Source organism: Mastomys coucha, unplaced genomic scaffold (assembly GCF_008632895.1).
Source record: "Mastomys coucha isolate ucsf_1 unplaced genomic scaffold, UCSF_Mcou_1 pScaffold12, whole genome shotgun sequence".
NCBI lineage: Eukaryota > Metazoa > Chordata > Mammalia > Rodentia > Muridae > Mastomys > Mastomys coucha.
In genome coordinates, this window is record NW_022196894.1 from 55001213 (window position 1) to 55012653 (window position 11441).

An 11441-nucleotide genomic window follows, 5' to 3' on the forward strand; every position below is an offset into this window, starting at 1 on the left:
GATGCTGTCTCAAAAAAAGAAAACCAAAACCAAATAATAAAATAAATTTAAAAGTAAGTATATGAAAGGACAAAGTTCCATACAGTACTGAATTTCTTCCTTAACATCAATTTTTTCTAATTTATAATTTCCTTAATAATCACACAGTGATTCTCTAAAATTCCCAGATATTCAATTTAGATCTTTAAGTCTACTCTAAGACTTTAAAAAAATACAAGCAACCAAAATGTTCAATATAAAATTCACCGATAAAAGGCCCTGCTTCATGGACCAAGAGCAGTCTCATAGACTGAGGTCACAATTCAGATCTTATCTTAGATTCCTCATCCTATCTCTGTTCTTTCAGACATTCCTATGTAAAACCAAGCATCACAGAAGCGTTTGTTCCCATAAAGCAACGCTGAAATTCAGGGCAGAGCTCCTTTTCTCTAGAATTCTTAATACTGTGCATCCTTAGCCTAGGTTTTAGAATGAAAGTGCTATGGTATCAGCTCAGAAAACAATAATGAACAAGGAAGACAGACAAATGGGAAATTATGCAAATTTAAGTCCTTTTTTACCCCCAAACTTTTAGTCTTCATTTTATACATTTTAATGCATAGAGAGCAGTGTGTTACCAGGAACTTCCAAACTCAAGTATGTTCAACAGTTCTGTTCGATGCTCTGAGAGGCAGTGATGTCAGGAAAAAGGCATCCTTCAGTGTTGAGTGAAATAGCAATAAGCTGGGGAATTCTGCACTATGATTAGAGGTCTAGGCAAGCTTGAAATAGTGAGCACACTGGCTTTAAGAAAACCCCAAACCCGTTATCCCCTAATAAAACGGTCTTTGTAATGAACTAATAAAAAAAAAGGCCACATAAATATGCCTTTGAAATTTTTAAATTAGATCAATAAAAATGAACATATAGAATTCTAAGACCATGCTTTGAGCATTATGGTAATTCCCACTTTGGCTGATATTGCAAATATGAGAAGGGTTAAGGAAGACAGAGGAAGTCTGGAGGGATGTGGTGCGTAACTGTGGTCTAGATACCATTAGCATGATTGCTGGGAATAGCTACATTTTTCATGTAGCTTCTCTGCTGAGCTAAACATTTCACACAGTTCTTTCTGTTCTATATAATGGGTTGATTAATTTGGACTTTTCTCTGTCATTCAATCCATTTCCAGCTCACCTGGTAATAAGAGTCATGTAATGTAACACATATTTGCAAGTATTGATTTTTTAATGAGCGACTTTTTTTTAGGTTATATCCTTTTGGCAGGGGCAAACAGAGAAGGTGAAGAGGAATTCTTAATTGTATACAGAATCTAGGAAGAGAAATGAAAAGAGAATTTAAAAACAACAGAATGAGTGAACCCCCAGCCTCTCCAGGCATCTTTACAATTCTTCCTTTTCTCTAAATTGTGTTCCCAAATGGATCAGCTCGAAGGAGGAGAGGGAGGGCCACTGAAACTCGGAGGCCAGTCTGATGGAAAAATGGTAAATTCCCAGTCAGTCTGGGCTACAGGGTAAGACCACAGTCTTAGGAGCAAAGAAAGATGAATGTAAATACCTCTTCTACATATTTTGAAAATAATTTTTTAATGTATTATGAGGGCTGTCATAAAGTAACAGAAAGTGAAGTATTTTATAAAGCCTGCCAGGGTATGAGCACCATCCAAGGATAGTAAGGTCTGTGTTTCAAATAAAAACCTTATATGAAGAAGGAAACCATTTCCAGACTCTCATAGTTTATTTCTGTTATTCTCTTGTCAGCAGTAAGTGCAGCTGGCTGTCCTGAGTAGATGTAACTGTTAGCAGGGAAGGATAAATGGGTACAAGGAATTTTTGGGCTGGGATAAGGTATAACGTGTCATCTATTGCAAATTAGCAAGAGAAACCATAGGTTGAAAGGCAGAGAAAGGCAGGGGGGGAGAGGGAGAGGGGAGGGGAAGAGAGAGAGAGAGAGAGAGGGGGAGAGAGAAGGAGAGAGAGAGAAAGAGAGAGAGAGAGAGAGAGAGAGAGAGAGAGAGAGAGAGAGAGGGAGAGAGAGAGAGAGAATGAATGACAGATAGGAAGAGACAGAAAAAATTGGTTAGCAGGAATTGGGTTTATAAAAAGATATTTTAGAATCTTTTACAATCATCATATACGACTTAGACTACTGTATGCTTGCCGACTCCATTTGTCATACACTCATCAAGTGCCTTACTTGTACCAGGCAGTGTGACAGACACCCACAATCATACATACTTAAGAAACAGAAAAAGAATATGGACATTCTATCTTCTATTACAATTAACTTTAATCATTGTCAGTATACTCCAGGTATTGTTAAGTTATTAGTCTTGAAATTCTGCTATCAAAAGGGGCTCAGTAGAGATGTATTGTGGAAAACTTGATATCAACTTACTGATACTTGAGACAACCACAAGCGTCTGCCTTTTCTAAGGAGAGTTTGTCCAAACAGAAACTGAGCTAGCCTATAACAATCCTTTTAGGCGGTGCAATGGGTCTCGTGCCGAACCATGACCCTTCTCCCAGGCTTCCCAATATTGAAGAATATTTTTACTCACTCTTTTTCTAAGAGACCCACATTCCTTAAGGGGCTCCCAACTCTGTCTTATCATTAAGTCAGAAAGGTGTAGGGTCTTTGAATGGTCATTTCTTAGAAAATAAAAAAAAAATGTCTTGTTTGGTTTGGGTTTTTAATGATTACTGATGAGAAATTACATTCTCACAGAAGGAAAATGGGGAAAAACATTGAAATAATTTTTATAGGACATATCTAGAAGGCTTTCTGCTTGGCTAAATATTATCAATTCTACTAGCCTCTTTCCTGGTTTAGAAAGAATTTTTAGAAATTTCTGCCCTTTATATTCTAAAGGTAGATGAAGATACTAAAATTTCTATTCAAGTATATAGTCAATCAGCATGCAATTGTATAGACTGTGGATTGCTTTATGAATGGTTTGAGTTGGTTGAGGATAATTCTCATCCCTTGCTTCCCATATAACTATATCATCACAGGGGCGTTTTAGGTCCATGCTAGCCAACAGTGACATGATCAGCATCTTGATATGAGGACAGTATCATTTCATATCATAGGCTGTCAATCACAGCCGGGGATAAATGCAGATGCTTGCGCTACATGTCATGTGCATTTGTACTTGGACTATCTAATCCATCATCCATCTATTCATTCACTTCACCAACACACAGTACTTTTTGTTTCTTTTGAGACTGCATGCCATTCTAGCCCAGGCTGACTTGTAATTCCCTATGTAGCCCACGATGGCCTCAAATTCACAGACAATCTTCCTGCCTCAGCCTTCCAAATGCTGGAATTACACACAGATGCTAACCACAGCACACACAGCTAATCATTGTGCTTCCAGAAGACCAATCCTTGTCCTGTGTGCTCCTGGGACGCTGGGAACCTCAAAGAGCCCATGGTTGAGTAGAGACTGCCTCCTGTGCAAGAAGAGACTTGCTTCAACCACTGTCAGTGGTTCTCAATCTGCTGGTCATAACCCCTTGGGGGTGATCAAACGTCCTTTTCACAGGAGATACCTAAGACCGTTTGCACATCAGATCTTTATATTATGATTTGTAACAGCAGCAAAATCACAGTTAGGAAGTACCAAAAAAATGATGTTCTGGTTGGGGCACCACAACATGAGTAACGGTATTAAAGGGCTGCAGTGCAAGGAAGGCTGAGAACCACCGTGCTAAGTGTTTTAAGGCAATCGTCAAAGTCAGTCTATCACTGTTGGCATCTAATGTTTGAGGGCTGTATTATTTACTCAGTTAGAGTCAGCGACAACATATGACAGTACTCAACAGTCTTGAATGATTTACAACTACAAACTGCCAGATGCTGCAGACGGAGAAATTCAGAACACAGTAACAGACAGGGAAGACTGGGAGGACCGAGGCACTGACTGCCCTCTGCATATTTTGAATCTTAACATTTTACCAAATTAGTGTCTAAAAGAGACTATGTGATGCCGATCATGCCAAGAGATATTCTGGGAAGGCGGTGCCTGGAGGAAGGACACGAGGCTTTGGTTGTGTAGCTAGTCTCGCTCTAGAAGCAGGGCACAAATCCAGAAGTAAATTATCGCCAGGATTCAGGACCTACCTGCTTTTCAGAAATTGTACCAAATACAGACACCCTTCGTATTACTGGAAAGATCCAGAATGAGCTGGCAGAGGAACCTGCTGTTCCGATGTATCCTACCACGCTGCTCACTCTAAGAGGCCTCATCTCTAACGTGCACAGAACACAGCTCCAGATAATCTCCAAGCCCTGGAGCCCAGGTTTGTCCTTCTGAAACTCATTTCCTCTTCTATTAAAGCCTGTGCTTTAAGTGAGTAGATATTTTAAGACAAATTGTGTTTCAGTTTCTACTCCATAAGACACAGGATGTCTCCTGTAACATGTTCAGCAACATTTTGAGGAGTTGGGGGAATGGTAGATTCTTATCAAACACAAGCAGAAATCATTACTGTGAATTTGGTTCCAGTCTTGGAAGGAAATCCAAGGATTCATAAGTAAAAACTCTTCTGTTTCCTGCGGACCTAACAGACAAAGCCAACGACAACAGCTACAGACAGGTTTCTTTCAAAGGTAGGAACATACATTCAGTGCCATGCCTCTCCTTGCTCCCCACGGCCTCCTTCCTTTGTTGTGATTGCTGCCTTGCCTTCCACAGCAGAGTCTATCTATTATTATGTAATGCTGTGGGGAAAGGCGGACTGAGAAATCACGAAACTGACAGTGGACACCACGTGACACAGACAGCAATACCTTACCAAGTGGCAAATTCCATCCAAAGAAGTATCAGATGACTTGACTTACCTAAGAGACAGAAAATACAAGTAAGAACTTGGTATTATGTCCAACCCTCAGCACTCTAAGACATGCAGACATTCTAACAACCGCGGGCAATGCAAAAAAGGAACACACTACACCAGGTGGGGAAACACCAATTCCTTTAGGACACAAAAGGCAAACACAGCAGAATCAATGAATGGTGGGACAAGTATTTTACTTTCATGTTACTTGGCTCTCAGATGGATTTGGAGTGTAGTTTCGATCTGTGTGTATTTATTGCACCTTTGTTCCAAAGACCTCTGGTTACTGTTAAAGAGATTGCCAAAGCTTCAAGTTTCAAACTACCTTTGCCTTCTCAGACTCAAGGGAAAAGTGCCAGTACACCAAGTGCTACGGTAATTTCCTCTGCTAGTTTTCTTTCCCCTTAACCCTCAGATGTTTTGGCTATTTGCTTTCTTATTTCCCAGAGTGAACAGTGATGTTCATGAAAGGTGCCAGATTAACAACCCGGGGAAATTAGGCGCCTGCTCAATGGATAGAAAATGTTCAATGTCATGGAGGTGATGAAAGGTCCCCTGTGCTGTGCTGTGCTGGGCTTGCCTAGGTTCTTTGGGCTGTGACCCACATCACCCCAGCCCCCCAGTCTTCATGGTTCATTAAGGTCCTTCACTGCACAGGATGCTAACCAGGGCAGACAATCTAGTTTCTGCTTCGCTGCTGTCATTAGTGTTAATACTGCTAAGGTCTGATCCCTCAGGAATAATTTATATTTGCCAACAATTCCTTTCAGAACAACAGAAGAATAATTTGAACTCAAGACAGAACTCATCTTCTTAGTAATATTCTAAGTTTGGTAAATATCCATTAATTTGGCTTCAAACAGGAGCCAAAGCATTGAGTGATCATATCGAAACTGGCCTTACCAAATTCAGTCAACTAAAATGAATTTGAGTTCTCCTTCTGAAACAGTCGAGTCTTTGAAAACCAGAGACCTTAGTTCCTTCTCACTCTACTGAGCTTATTTATGAATGTTGTCATTTGTTAGTAATTACAGTAAAGGTATGGTAGATGTTAAGTCTAATGTTATATTACATATAAAATTTGAAAATCTGTGCAAATAGAGAAAACTATCCCTTCCTGCACCTGCAGGTGCTCCGTCCAGGTTTGTGAACGCCCTGAGCATGTGGTTGTTATCACACCAGCTCCTTTTTGCCAAGGGATATGCAGTGCTTTGGCTTTAACTACTCGGATGCCCCACAACTTTTTATTGGCCTCACCATGATAGTTCTCCACAGGAAATCCAAGGGCTAGAGAGACAGACAGCGGTTCCTAGTCCAGGGTTTCTAGTGGTAGGGAAAGAAAGCCTGGTGAACACGTGCAAAGCATGAGTGGAACAACGCAACACAACACGGAAGGCTGCTGACTAACAGACCATAATTACTCCGTGTTATTTGGAAGGATCGCGGTATTCATCGCGGTTGTTCCCTGTCTCTGCCATTGTCCTTTCTGTCAAACAGCACAATTCTGCGCAGCCCCAGTAGATTTCCATCCTAATGGGACCAGCACTTCCTATAATCTCTAATCTCTAGAAGCACTGGGGAATGAGAATCCCAGGCTCCTGGTGACTCCAGCAAACACATGGTAATACTTAGACGGAGGGTGCTCTGCCTAAGTCACAGAGAGGAACCTTGGAAAATTTTACTTTGGGAAACTTTAGCTTGTTTCCCCCCTTTGCCATGCACAGGCTTTATCAAGGGAGGCCATACAGTATTAAAACATTTGGCTTTGGCTCAAGCCTATGCTGTTGCTGGCAGGGGATCTAACGGGGGAAGGTGGAGCCATCACCTTTATCAGGAATGACCTTAATATTATGGAAAGGCTCCTTCCTTCCCTCTGCTTCAGCAGTCTTACTCAAAACCTGAAACCCAGATGTGAGAGCAGAGATTATCTCCAAAACCAGCAGCAATTTATTGTAATTATGTTAGTACAAACACCACGAAGTTGGAAAATGTTAGGCCGATTTGGTAGTGGGCCACACCCTGTGTAGGTCTCAGGCAGGGGTGTACTAGGGAAATGAACCGAATCTAACCTGATCTCCAGGGAGGTCTCAGTTTCTCATATCCCAAGACAATCAGAAACCAGTTAGAAAGCTAATAGCCAGATGCTATGCCATGTGATAGAGGCACTGACAGATGCCTCTTCCTTCCTTCTTCAATGCTTAGCTCTCTCTGTACTGTTTCCAGTGTCACCTGTAAGTCCTATGTTTTAATAATAGCAGTTGAAGCTACAAGACCCAGTCTTCCTAAACAACACTCTAGTTTCTGTGAATGAAGCACGTGGCTGATTGAAAGCACTAGGACGGCTAGCTCTCAGAGTGCTGATAGCCACATAGGCTAAGGGTATTATTGAGTGAAGGGGTCACCAACAGTCTCACTCAGCTGTGGACACCGTGAACTACAGTAATGACCAGTGTGGCAAGATATGGCCACAGGTGCAAGAGTGGAAAGCAGGTTCTAGGGTTAACCAGCAGCATGCTGACAGATTTAGGCTCCGTTCCACAGGAGAAACTGTGTGTGGTACTGTGAGGGTCCCACCTGGGACCTCATAGGCCCTACTGCTATCACCCTTGTAAATGAACACAGTCCGGCACTGTCCTTCAAACTCCCACCTCTGTAGTCTTGGACTAGTACATCTCTCAGATCTCATGAGGGAAGCATGCGTGAGCAGTGGATGCTGGTCAGTTAAAGCACAGAGAGGAAGTGTCAGTGGGATACTTTGCTACAATGGAACCTTTATATGTATGCCTTCCCCTCACCCACAAGGCTCAGGGTCCACGTGAAAGTGAAGGACAAAAGGACAGCTAAGAGCCAGGGCTGAGGAGGACTGGAATTGTAGTAACTCCTGAACATGACAGGATGGCTGCACTTATAAATTCACAGCCACTGTGGTTGTCTGCACATGATCAACCCAGTCAACATTCTAGCATGGAGTGGTGAAAGGATTTATGAGGAACTATGAACAACTCATGGTTTCTGGGGGGGGGGGAAAGAGTCATTTTTTTTCTTTAACAGTGTAGTGATAAATAGGTAGGTAGGTAGGTAGGCAGACCACACAAACTGGGCAGAAAGGGTTATTGTTATTACATCTTCTCGAGTTGTTCACCATTGGGGTCATATAAATCTCCAACACGACAGGCTATTACTACTCTCCTCTTGGATACCTGCTGGGTGGTGCTGGTGCACGCCTTTAATCCCAGCATTTGGGAGGCAGAGGCAGGCGGATTTCTGAGTTCGAGGCCAGCCTGGTCTACAGAGTGAGTTCCAGGACAGGCAGGGCTGTACAGAGAAACACTGTCTCGAAAAACAAAAAAACAAAAAACAAAAAACAAAAAGAAGACCCAACTGCTGAAAACACCCATTTGAGTCATAATTATGAAGAAATCAAGTGGGCGGTAACCTGGATGATTCACCTTTACTGACTAGCTTTCACAGTTCTGGAAAGTTCTAGGCACATTACCAGGGCAAAAAAGTATCCTTGATCTCACCTAGCCATGAACTGCTCAACAGACAAAACTGATCTGCTTGGCAAGATAGGCTCACTGGAGTAATAGTGGCACAGATGTTATGGGAACAACCAACTACTTCTTGGCTTAGAGATGGCTCCTCTGTTATGAAGGCCATGTATCTGAGGCTAGATAGGCTGTAGAAGAATCCTTAATACCATTATTCTGTAAAATGGACACAGACTCAAATAATACCAAATGGCTTAATGTTACACCCATAGATCAGTGCATCTCTCAACCTTCATTAGACAAGCTCCTTCTTATGTAAATGGTGATTAACACAGAGACCCACAACTAGTGAACATGCAGAGAATAAGAGACTTTGGCATGTTAAGCCCTAAATGGGACATTTATAATCACCCCTCCCTTGAAGGTCTAGGGATCTTCTCAGAAGAAGGGATGGAGAGATTGTAAGAGCCACAGGTGGTGGATGACTTCAAGGTAATAGTGTTTTCTGAACACAACAGGGCAAATAGATGAACATATGAACTAAAAAGCAAGCAAGCAAGCAAACAAACAAACAAACATCTTGTGATCATATATACTAGTCCTGTGCAACCTTAAACCAGACAAAATCACAGGGGTGGGGGAGGTGGACATGTAGCCCCATCCTTAGCTGAGGAGTATTTGATAGCTGTGGGGAAAGGCTTAGTCAGTCCTTTCTAATGGTGTGAGCTTTAGTATTTAACTACACTTCCTGATATGCCTTACATCCAAGAATAGCTGGCTAATACAAACTGGAATTAATGGAGGGGAGAGGAGAAGAGGGAGTCAGGCAAAGGGAGAAGCTGGGTGGATAAGGAAGTGTCCATGGATCTAGTAGGAGTTAGTGAGTAGAGTGGGGATGTGAATACGACAAAAATATATGAAATTCTCAAAAAAATTAATGAACATGTTGGATTAAAAAGCAAATAAGAAACAAAACTGCTTTGAGTATGGCCCTGAATTGTGATTACAGCAAGATCTGTGTAATTTGGGGGTCAGTTCTAGGTTGCTCAGTGCCAGCCAACCAACTGAGAATAGATTTTTGTTTCTGATGCTCTTCTTTATTGCATAATAGATTAAAATTTATTTAATTTTGTATGTATTGTATGTGCATGTGTGCATTTTGTGCATGTAGGACCCTTCAGAGGCCAGAGGAGAAATTGGATCCTTCAAATTGGAGTTCCATATAGTTGTGAACCCCTGTGTTTGAGGGCAGGCACAGGTCCTCTGTAAGAGCAGGAAAGGAAACATTCTTTTATTTGCTGAGTCATCTCTCCAGTCCTTGACAGATTTTTTTCTTTTTCTTTTTTTCTTTTTTTTTTTTTAAATGATCTGCTTCCTTCCTTCTTCCCCTCACCTTATGATAGGGGGCATTCAAGTACAGGTTACTGAAACTCCATAATTAACACAAGAATGATCTATTGAGAATCGGTTTTGTTTTTATATCAATAAGGCTTCCTCTACAAAGCCCCCTAGTTAAATGGAAAGTTCAAGCCATAACATATTTTCCTCCCAATGGGTAGAAGGTAACCAAGATAAACTCAAATCATTGATGCTCACTGTCATACAGAGAAAATCAGAAAGAGGGCGCAGCCTTCTAAGCTGAGAACAATCAGGTGACTTCTTCCAACTTCAAACACCTACCAATGGGTAATGAAGCCCAAGGAGCCCAGCTGTGACAGTCTCAGCACCAGCAGGTAGGTGTCAGCCTGATGCACAAACTGCCACGCACAGCACTAAACAATCAGGTAAATGCTCAAAGAACTACGCAGATGAACACACGGTGGTTCAAGTCTACATAAACAAGCCAAATACATTTACTTTATGTCCTCTACCACGTACCACGCAGAGTTCAATGACAAGGGCCCTGGGTGGTGGAGCCATCAAGGAGGTCCACACAGTGCAGGATCCTCCCCATCAAGAAGCTTGTTTACTTTGGCTGACATGCTGCAACTATTATTTTGCTTATCGAATTCAAAACATCGGGAACAGTTGCTCTTAGCTTTAATTTCTTAAACTTACGTAGAAAATTCTAAGTTAAGGACCAAATGTAACCCAAGTTGAAATTTTCTTACGGGAAGAACAGACATAAAATAAACAAGCTGGATTCTCATCATTCCAGAGCTGAGTTTTAATAATACACAATAAAAGAGGCAAAACAAAAACTCTGGGATTTGAAGGATGACCTTCGTGGCTATAGAGAAGAGATACTTTCTTTGTATATATCTTTTAGAGGAGCCTTCGGGGCAGAAAATGACAGATGATCACCTCATAGAAAAGGCTGAAATAAGAGTCAAGACAGCTATCTGTGGGGAGCAGTTATGGTAATTATGGGGTACTGGACATGAGGAAAAGTGGGTGCTGGCAAAGATACTCAAAGGAGCACGTAACTCTTTTAGTCACAAAGAATTTTGGGAATTATTTAGGGAAATGACATACCCAAAGGAAACAACCTAAAGACAAATAAGAAGGGATCCAAGCATGAGGTGAGGGAGAGCTAGTGGGAACAATATGTCTCTGTGGTTGTCTTCGAAGGGGCAGTGAACTGCAGCCACCTTCTCGAGCTGCCTCCACCTCTAGAAGCCACTGTGCTCTCCAGCCTGCACAGCTGTATGGCTCCAGCTGTTAGCAGAGGAGCCAAAGGCATTCTGGCCCACTGCTGTAGGGTATCTTAGAGTCTGCTTCCCTTTTTCTTATAAACATTTCTCCTTCTTAGAGGCTTCTTTTGTCTCCTTCCTACTGCTCTCCACTTTGGTTCTAGGCGTATGAGCTGTAATATGGATCCTGTAATACAGGCAAGAATGGAACATGGCTGGGCTGGGGCCAAGGGACTGTGGTACAAACTGATTATAGACCTCAGGCAAGTGGAACAAAGGTCCAGCCTGGTGTCATGGTAACCTCTCTCTGTGTTCTCCATCCTTATGGTTCTTCCTCTCGGGACAGGAGAAAAACCTGAAGAAACCCAAAACCTTCCAAATGTGTAACAACCTCTTTCTCCCCATACTCAAGTGCTTATGACTATTAACATCTTGCATGTGTTTTGTATTTAAGTGAAAAATTAAGAATCACT

At 41.9% G+C, this 11441-nt stretch overlaps 2 protein-coding genes across 5 annotated transcripts in view; one reads left to right on the top strand and one right to left on the bottom strand.

Annotated features, from left to right (window-relative positions):
• Positions 1-11441, bottom strand: part of Cmss1 (cms1 ribosomal small subunit homolog) — a 302226-nt gene that overhangs the window by 144303 nt on the left and 146482 nt on the right. The window contains exon 2 of one of the 3 annotated variants that reach the window (XM_031364152.1): positions 6102-6167. The exons of the other annotated variants lie outside the window; for them this stretch is intronic. The gene's annotated coding sequence lies outside the window, so the exon portion shown is untranslated. The remainder of the gene's footprint in view (positions 1-6101; positions 6168-11441) is intronic. 3 annotated transcript variants of the gene reach the window in all.
• Filip1l (filamin A interacting protein 1 like) overlaps positions 1-11441 on the top strand; it is a 245065-nt gene that overhangs the window by 86604 nt on the left and 147020 nt on the right. The window lies entirely within an intron of this gene.